Source organism: Quercus robur, chromosome 5 (genome assembly GCF_932294415.1).
Source record: "Quercus robur chromosome 5, dhQueRobu3.1, whole genome shotgun sequence".
NCBI classification, from domain to species: Eukaryota; Viridiplantae; Streptophyta; class Magnoliopsida; order Fagales; family Fagaceae; genus Quercus; species Quercus robur.
This window is the reverse complement of record NC_065538.1, coordinates 7,515,371-7,525,144: the sequence shown is the minus strand read 5'-3', so window position 1 is coordinate 7,525,144 and position 9,774 is coordinate 7,515,371.

Genomic DNA, 9,774 nt, shown 5'->3' with positions numbered 1-9,774 from the left:
TCTCTCTCTATCTGCCTTTCTTCTCTTTTTTCTCCCTATTTGTTCTCCCCTCTATAACACCGTTCTTTCATAAGGTCTGTATTTTTTTTTTTCTCCTCACAGATCGGTCAACGGTTCTATAACAATTTTTGGTATATTTATCAAACTATTTGTACTGGATTAGTTTGCTAGTAAAACTATTTGGCCTATGTGGCATTTTGAACTATTTAAAATGGAACTTAATGTTATAATGGTTATTTTGAATTATGAGAAGTATGGTTTATATAAATATATATATATATATATATATATTATGAACGTTATCATTTATATATATGAGCAAGATGAGTATTTGAGATCATGAAAATTGGATAGCTAATTTTGATTGTATCCATTGTCAAATATATATATATATATATTATGGTCTATCTGTCTTTCTTCTCTTTTTTCTCCCTATTCATTCTCCCCTCTATAACATTGTTCTTTAATAACGTTTGTATTTTTTTTCTCCTCACAGATCGGTCAACGATTCTATAACAATTTTTGGTATATTTGTCAAACTATTTGTATTGGATTAGTTTGCCGGTAAAATTATTTGGCCTATGTGGCATTTTGAACTATTTAAAATGGAACTTAAGGTTATAATGGTTATTTTGAATTATGAGAAGTATGGTTTATATATAAATATTATGAACGTTACTGTTTATATACATGAGCAAGATGAGTATTTGAAATCATGAAAATTGGATAATTAATTTTGATTGTATCCGTTGTCAAAATTTTAGTTTAAAAACCAAATTCATTCTTGGTTTTTATTATTATTATTATTTATATATATTGATTACATTAGGTGGATTTACACAATACACATATTATACATGTTTTAAATTATACAAGAAATGTTATAAAAACTGTGAATACCAAACATCATAAAACATTCTCAAGCTCATTTTCAAGGTTGTTACCAAAAACCGAAAAATAAAATAATTTTCCAGAAAATACTCTCTGAAAAATTAATCATTTTTTAGAAAATGTTAATGCCAAAACAAACAGAGCGTTTATTGTATTTAGTTATGTCTATTGTCATATATATATATATATATATATGAAATACTTTTTCCCAGGCGTGCCTGTTGCTAGTATCTCTTGTATATCTAATGTGAAATGTGAAAAGGAGATGAGTTCAGCCATTGTTGAAACTCATACAATATGTAAATTTTCCCCTATTCCCTATTTATTGAATTGTTTGCTAATGTCAGCTGTGTTATTGTTTGTGTGTGTATTTTGGTAGCATGACTGTTGCTATTATATAATTAAAAATCAATTATGTTTGCATTTGGGAGCGCGTACTCTGACACCTCTAGCTTTAAGTAATCTGAAGGCAGGTGACATGTTAATCATTTATAAGAAGGAAAAACATTACACAAAGGGATTCTAATATGAAACTATTGCGTAATATTATGTTCAAATATTTTCAAATCGAATCATTCCGAGTGGCAATTATTAATATTATTGATGGGCTAAAAAGAAATGATAATGATGGTTCCAAATAGAATTGTTAATAAGTTACTATTTAAGATTTGTGGTAAAAATTTTGTAGAAATAACATTATTTGTGATTTGATCTTTGAATCTTAGTGGTGTGTGGTGCCTCTAGGTCTGGAGTCTTTTAATATCTTGTCCCAAATTAGTGGGCCTTGCAGCTTCTTTTAATCACTAGAAACCAATATAGGCTTAGGGTTATATTTAATAGGCGGATGAGTGCTATAAAGTGGACACCAGAATTAGTCGATTAGATATGCCGTCAAGTTATAATAATAATAATAATAATAATAATACTCTTTAATCTTCTTTTTGATGACAAACAAAATAGATTGTTCTTTTGCCTCCCCTTGTCAAATGCTTTTGAGTCTATTGGTTAAAAATAACCCCCTTTTTTGTGCTTGATCATTTGAGCTTTGCACGCTTGTCATTTATCTTGATTTTGATTGCTTCTTGTCACCAAACTCTTTCAAAATCAGCTTGCGCATGGACAAATCAATTTCTCTTTTCATTTTAAATTTTCTGGTCAGTTGGTAAAGCGGAGGGTAATGACAAATCATTTATCTCATTAGCTCAATTGTTGAACCCTTTGGTGAAACATCAACTTCATAGGTGTGGTCCAGATAAGTGGAAACTTAAGAGAAATAGAACTTATCTTTGAGAATTTTAGGACAAAATTGTTTGAAAGTTTCGTATCTGTCACACCTGCTTCCACGGTTCCACCTAATCAAACAAGCCCAATATCTGGCCCATGAAACCTAAAGCTCAATCTAGTTTTAGATAACCTTTAAGGGGAGTTTGGTTCACCTGATGTTACATCAAGGTGTAATGTTATATCATCATAATTTTTAGATTCATGTGATCACGTTACTTTGATGTGACATTAAGGTGTTTGGTTAATTAAATTACATTTCAATCATAATCCAAGAATGTAACATTCATATAATAATTATTATAATAAAAAATTGATTCAAAATAGCCTCAACAGAGTCAACACCAAAAAATGCCAAAATTACCTTGAACCAAAAAATACCCTAGAAAGACCCAAAATGACCAAATTACCCTTAAAATCTCAATAAAAAAAATACCTAAAATCTATAAAATGAACAAAGTACCCATGTAACCTCTAAAATTACCAACAATACCCTAAATCTAACAAAAAATGACCAAAATACCCCCAAAACATCAAAATAGTTCCAAAACCTCAAAAATGACCAAAATACCCCAAAATTTCTTAAATCAACAAAATAGCCTCGAAACCTCTAAAATGACCAAAATACTCCTGAAACCGCTAGAATGAGCCAAAAAAATGAAACATCTAAAATGACTAGAATATCCCGAAACATCTAAATAATTAAAATACACCCTAAAATCACTAAAGTGACCAAAATGCCCTTAAATCCTCTAAAATGAGCAAAAAAAAAACTTGAAACCTCTAAAATGACCTAAATACCCCCCCTAAATCTCAAAATGACCATAATACCCCCTACAAAATGAACAAAATACCCCTAAAACCTCAAAAATGACCAAAATTTCATTGAAATATCTAAAATAACCAAAATATCCTAAAATATTTAAAATGACCAAAATACTCTTTTAACTTCTAAAATGACCAAAAAAATATTTTGGAACCTCAAAATTGACCAAAATACCTGGAAACGCTTAATGACACAAAATAACCTAAAACTTTTGTTTGTTTCAAAGGTTTTGGGTACTTTGGGCCAGTTTAAAAGTTTCAAGGAAGTTTAGTCATTAAGATAGTTCTGAGGTATTTTTTTATCATTTTATAGGTGTCGAGGTATTTTTGATCATTTTAGAGATTTTGGGGTTATTTTTGGTCATTTATGAGGTTTTAGTATATTTTTGTTTTGAAGTTTTGGGGGTATTTTGGTCACTTTAATGGTTTTGAGGGTATTTTGGTCGTTCTAGTGATTTTCATGGTACTTTGGTTATTATAGTGGTTTTGGGATTATTTTCGTCATTTTAGAGGTTTCGAAGGTATTTTGGTCATTCTGGTTATGGGGTTAAGGGCACGGATCACATACTGGGCCTTGGGCCCTATCCGAGGAGGTAAGTAATCCGAAGACAAGCAAGCAGTACAAATTGTTTTGAGTCAGACTTTACGAATAGAACATGGAACGGAAAGGTTGTCCGAGGGGGAGTGTCTCCTCGGACTGGCTAGGAATAGGTCAAACACCGAACCTAATGATCAAGGCGACCTCCCAAGATGCATCAATGATAAGGACGTACCCCAGAAACGTACAAGAGAGAAGAAAACCCCAAAAAATATCTAAAGGAAAGCTGCTACCACCGCATTGAATGCACTGCAGCTACTTTTCTGGCCGCATTTATGTGGAGAAGACCCCTGAACAGTATTGCCTTGGCAACCGCAACTCACAGAAAGCCAAGAAAGGTGTCTGATGGGACAGGTAATCAAGTAAGGGTTCAGATGGTCAACAAGTGTAAGATCAAGATGGTCCGGGGAGGACTATATAATGCGAAAGACCCTCCATGAAGAAGGGGGGAGAAAATCTGTAAACAAAATCTGTAATAAAGCTTTAAGAGTAAATAATAAAGGATCAGTGTCCTCGGACCAATCCGAGAACGTTATTCCTTAACAAACTTCTGTTATCTTTCTCTTTCTAGCATCAAATCCTATCTTTCTATTATTTAGTTCACGAAAGCCCAGTTTTCCAATCCATTCTTTACAAATTTATTGTTTTGGGCTCGAGTCCATAAACCTGTTGGGCTAGGAGACTAAATCAGGTCCTTACACTAGTCATTTTCGGGTTATTTTTAGCCATTTTATTGATTTTGAGGTATTTGGTCATTTAAAGGTTTCAGTGTTATTTTAGTAATTTTTAAGTTTTGGGATATTTTGGTCATTTTAGAGGTTTCAGGAGTATTTGGTCATTTTAGAGGTTTTAAGGATATTTTGGTCATTTTAGAGGTTTTAAGAGTATTTTCGTCATTTTTTAGGTTTAGGAGTATTTTAGTCATTTTTAGAGGTTTCAGGGGTATTTTGGTAATTTTAAAGGTTTCAAGAATATTTTTGCTCATTTTAGAGATGTTAGGCTATTTTGGTCATTTTAGAGGTTTTGGAGTTAATTTAGTTATTTTTTAGGTTTCGGGGTATTTTGGTCATTTTAGAGGTTTCAGAGGTATTTTTGTCATTTTGAGGTTTCAAGGGTATTTGGTCATTTTAGATATTTCAAGGGTATTTTGGTCATTTTAGAGGTTTCAAGATATTTTGGTCATTTTTTGAGGTTTCAAGGGTATTTTGGTAATTTTTTAGGTTTCAAGGGTATTTTGGTCATTTTAAAATTTTGGGGGTATTGTGGTCATTTTTTAGGTTTTGGGGGGGCATTTTGGAGGTTTTTGGAATATTTTGGACATTCGTTATGCATTTAAGTTGTTTTGGTGGTTCCAATGGTATTTTGGTCATTTTAGAGGTTTTTTGATATTTTAATAATTCTCATGATTAAAATAATTTTTTTTTTAGTATTGGCAATTTTGTGAATTCAATAAATTATTACATCCCCACTAATAAGTAATGTAAGACCACCCCATTTAAGAAGGTGATGTGATTATGGTGATGTAATATATTTTGTAAACTTAAATTATGGCAAAGTTTAAAAAAAAAAAAAATTTAAATGAACAAACACCTTAATGTCACATTAAGGTAATGTACATCATGTCAAGGGCACATCACGACAAACCAAACACCTGTTAGGGTGAACTATCTTTTTTATAATCTAGCCCACAGTATTGAACTTCATTTGATAGAGAACTGTTCGAGGAACTAAACATTGAATATACTTGGATTTTTATTTTATTTTTTGTTGGGGGGGGGGGGGGGGGGGGGGAGGTCTTCTTTTTATGTAATGTAATCATTTCACAACAGTAATTGGGAATTCAAAGATTTTCAAAACGAATTCAAATTCTTCCCAATGAAATGTTCCTGAGATTATAAGCAAGCTAAGCACCATGATGTGCTTGGAGGGCTACAATATGATTCTATTTTTAGAATGTTTTATGGGAAAATAAAAAAACAATTAATTTTACTGACAACTTTTTATATTTCCATAAAAATGATATCAAAACTTTCTTAATATAGTTTATTAATAATTGCAATAAAGGCATCTGTTAACATGACTCTTCCATTTAATAACCAATGCTTTTTAATAAGGCAAAACTACCCCTACTAGGCTACTACATATTTAAATTAGAAGATATTAAATAACAAAAAATGAAACAACATAATAGAGATATGATCCACCTAACCTAAATGCATTGAAAAGTGCATCTTGTTTTATGCTCAAGACAATAATAGAGTTTAGGAAGCACAAACACAAGTACTTTTACGGGTATTATACAACAATATGAATATTTATAAAAAAAAAAAAAAAAATTATAGCATGACATAGTGTGTACGAGTACAACACTAGTACGGCATCTCAAATAAAATATTCATACTTTCTAAAGTAGAGTGCTCTCCTTTTAGATACTTGTTTCATTTTATGCAAATGAGAAATCTTGACAAGCACATAGTCCTTGGGGGGAAAACAAAAAACATTTGCAACAAAAGATTAAACTAATAACTATTAAATAAAAATTATATATATATATATATATATATATAGACTCAAGTGCATTGATACAAATATATAGACTCAAGTAGAACTTGAAATAGGTGGCTAAATATAGAATAAGACTATTTTGTTTTTGAAGGAATATTGGATAAGACTATAAAGTGATCTAGAGGGTATAAGTAGAATTTTTAAACGTCGGCTGCACCGTTTATATATATATATATATATATATATACACACACTCAAGTGGAACTTGAAATGGGTATATTTTGTTTTTGAAGGAATATTGGATAAGACTATAACGTGATCTAGAGGGTATAAGTAGAATTTTAAAACGTCGGCTGCACTTTGTTAGTTATAAGTCGTAACTCGTTCTCATTATAGATAGACGTGGATTGATAATGGTGTTAACACTCCTATATCATTGGACCACGGGTAAAAGAAAATCAAATTAAGACATCATTGTCCATGAAGTTAACAGAAATATTTATTATTCTTCAAGATTTTGGATCAGGCTTGCATCCTGTTCTTGCACAAACATCACGCAGGTAGCTTTAGATCTCACGTTCAGTACTTCCCACTCTTTTAAGACATAGTCCTCAAGATATTAAAGACGAAGCAACATAATAATCACAATAAGCTCATTGCAGGATCGGAGTTTGCTTCATCAACTGACCTTTCAGACCTATTCTTGCAAGAGGGTCACCGAACTAATATGTATATTCGTTTATCCAAGTTAGTACTTTTCGTATTCCCCACGAATTTTAACGGTGGAACACAATTCCTAATAGAAATTTTTGTAGATTGAGCAATTACCATATTATTGAATCTGAGGCCAAAGAAAGAAAAACCCTAAATACTCCACATAAATAATATTAACTCTGATAATATATAGGCACTTACAGGCCGGATGCTAAGTATTTCACTTTAATGACCAAAAAGTCCTAAAGGGAAAGCTAGCACAAGTGACTTCAAAACAGTATATAATAACATGCAAATGAAACTCCAAAAACAGATTACAATTCTCGCAAATGAGTCACGTCCTGAACCTCACTAATCAGTTGCCTCTGTTTTTCCTGAAGAAAATATCATCACAAAGCAGGTTGCATAAGCAACATAAAATATGCAAATCAGTTAGAGCTGATATTGATGCAGTTTAATCGTGGTTGGGAGAAGATTTTGGACTGAAGTGAAAAAAGTCAAATTTTCGAAGTCACTCCAAAGCCGACCGAAATGGAAATAAAGGCAGTTCAGTTTGGTTCAATTCAATTCAATTGGGTTGGGGGGTGGGGGGAAGGAATACACTGCTAATTTCAGATCAATTCTAATCGACTTGAAAAATACTAAATATTCATCAATTTAAGGAATCATCAATTGATATGAGCAGATCCTTAGTATGAGCATTGACACGAGCATAACCTTAGTATATGTTATTTGGTAATAATGAATCATCTTGAGTAACATTTGAGGGGCAGAAAATTGAATCAAGAACAAGAACTAGAATCCAAAAAAATAAAAAACATGTGAAGAAGAGCTGAAGATTGCCTACCCAAATCCCAAAGATCACCCTTGGAGCATTGAAACTGCATTAAAGGGTGAGAAAGTTGTGATTAAAAACCTGTAGCCATGAGTAAACTCACTAATTCTTCATCAAAAAACTTCACTCTTGGTCAAGGTTTTTCATCAAAACTCTCTACCTCTAGCAGAGGTCAGGTGCATGTCGGCCATGGAGTGCTGAAGAAAGGAGAAAGGCTATTCATAAGAATTAAGTTCTATTGATAAAAGAGAAAATACTTTTGGTCACAATGATGAACACAATACAAACAGTAATATAGATCATCCTAATGAGTTATGGAAGTCAAAAAATAGAACTACAAAGTTTAAAAACCCTTGTCCAAACCCAATCAAACAAGGTATGGATGAACAATGATTACAGTTGATCAAGGGATCTCTCAGCATCTTCAAACATACGACTATCCCTTTCCTTCCACACCAGCCACATCAAACAAGCCAGCATGAGGTTCCAAACATCTGGGGAGTGCTTCCTAAACCAAATTCTCCAACCAAATAATAATGTTGGCATAGTATAAGGCAGCACCCAATGAATCCCAAATATCCAAAGAGGTCTTTCATCTTTTTCAAACATACAACTATCCCTTTCCTTCCACACCAGCCACATCAAACATGCCGGCATGAGATTCCAAACATCTGACGGGTGCTTCCTAAACCAATTTATCCAACCAAACAATAATGTTGGCATAGTATAAGGCAGCACCCAATGAATCCCAAATATCCAAAGAGCACTGCTCCAAAGGACGAGCAACATCACAATGTATTAAGAGGTCTTTCATCGTTTTCCCAGAACACCAACACATACAACACCAATCCCCTCATATGAACCCCATCTTAGAGTAAGAATCTTACCTTATGTAGATTCCCACAAAATGAATGACACCCAAATACTCTTCCAAGGGGAGGAATGAGCATGTATGCCACAAATAATCCTGTAATAGGACCAAAGGAGAGAGAGAGAGAGAGAGTTAAGGTGTGGAGGGAAGGGGGCTGTGACTGAAGAGTTGAGAGAGATGAAATTCAGTTAAGAGAGAAAATAACATACAATTCCCCCAAACTACATTCTTTTATGTTTAATATATACACAAAAGCACCAAAACAATGTTTAAACCTAAGACATTAATGCAAGAAAAAAGGTGCCTCTTCCACTGAGTAATACATACTTATGTGTTTAAGATTCATACAAAAAGTAATATATCAGTTGGTTTCGATACCAGAAATCCAGGCCCCAAGATCTAACCATAGAACTGACTTTTTTTTTTTCAGAAATTAAAAACACCACAGACCGATACTGAAGAAGAACTAGCCAAAACTGAAAAATCCATTCAGTTTTGGTTGGTCAGTTCAAAGTACTGGTTTATAAACCGCCCTAAAAATCAATGAACATCAGATTTTCTATGTTGTTCTAAGAAAAGTTACAGCTAACAATACATTAAATAAGTCAACATCAGTCATTAATGCACCCTTTTTTGTGCTTGATCATATGAGCTTTGCATGCTTGTCATTTATCTTTATTTTGATTGCTTCTTGTCACCAAACTCTTTCAAAATCAGCTTGCGCATGGACAAATCAATTTTTCCTTTTAATTTAAATTTTCTGGTCAGTAGGTAAAGCGGAGGGTAATTGTCGGGGAGATAACCACCTTGGGGAGCTTTCTTGAATAATTAATATAATATATAGAGACATACTTTAATCCAAAAGGCCTAAACCCAATGGGTATTTGCTCAATTATGATATATTAACCACTTATTCTTCTCACCTTTATTCAATGTGGGACTTCACTCACACGTGTAACCCAACAATCTCTCCCTCACGTGTGAGTTTACTTCTCTATGGGTTTCAAGAACTCTCTGTGGGCCATGAACAAGTCCTACTCACTCCTCCTTGCCTAATGGGCTTTTCACTTCATCAACACGTCATCCATGGGTCTCTCGTACGCCATCTATAGGAACCACGTGTCAACCCCGCATGCACATCCATGGGAACCCCGCACGTCCATGTCCATGGGAACCTTACACTACACCATTATTTCGCACCATTAGCAATATTCATTTATTGGGTTTTTTTTTTTTTTTTCCTTCTCCAGGATC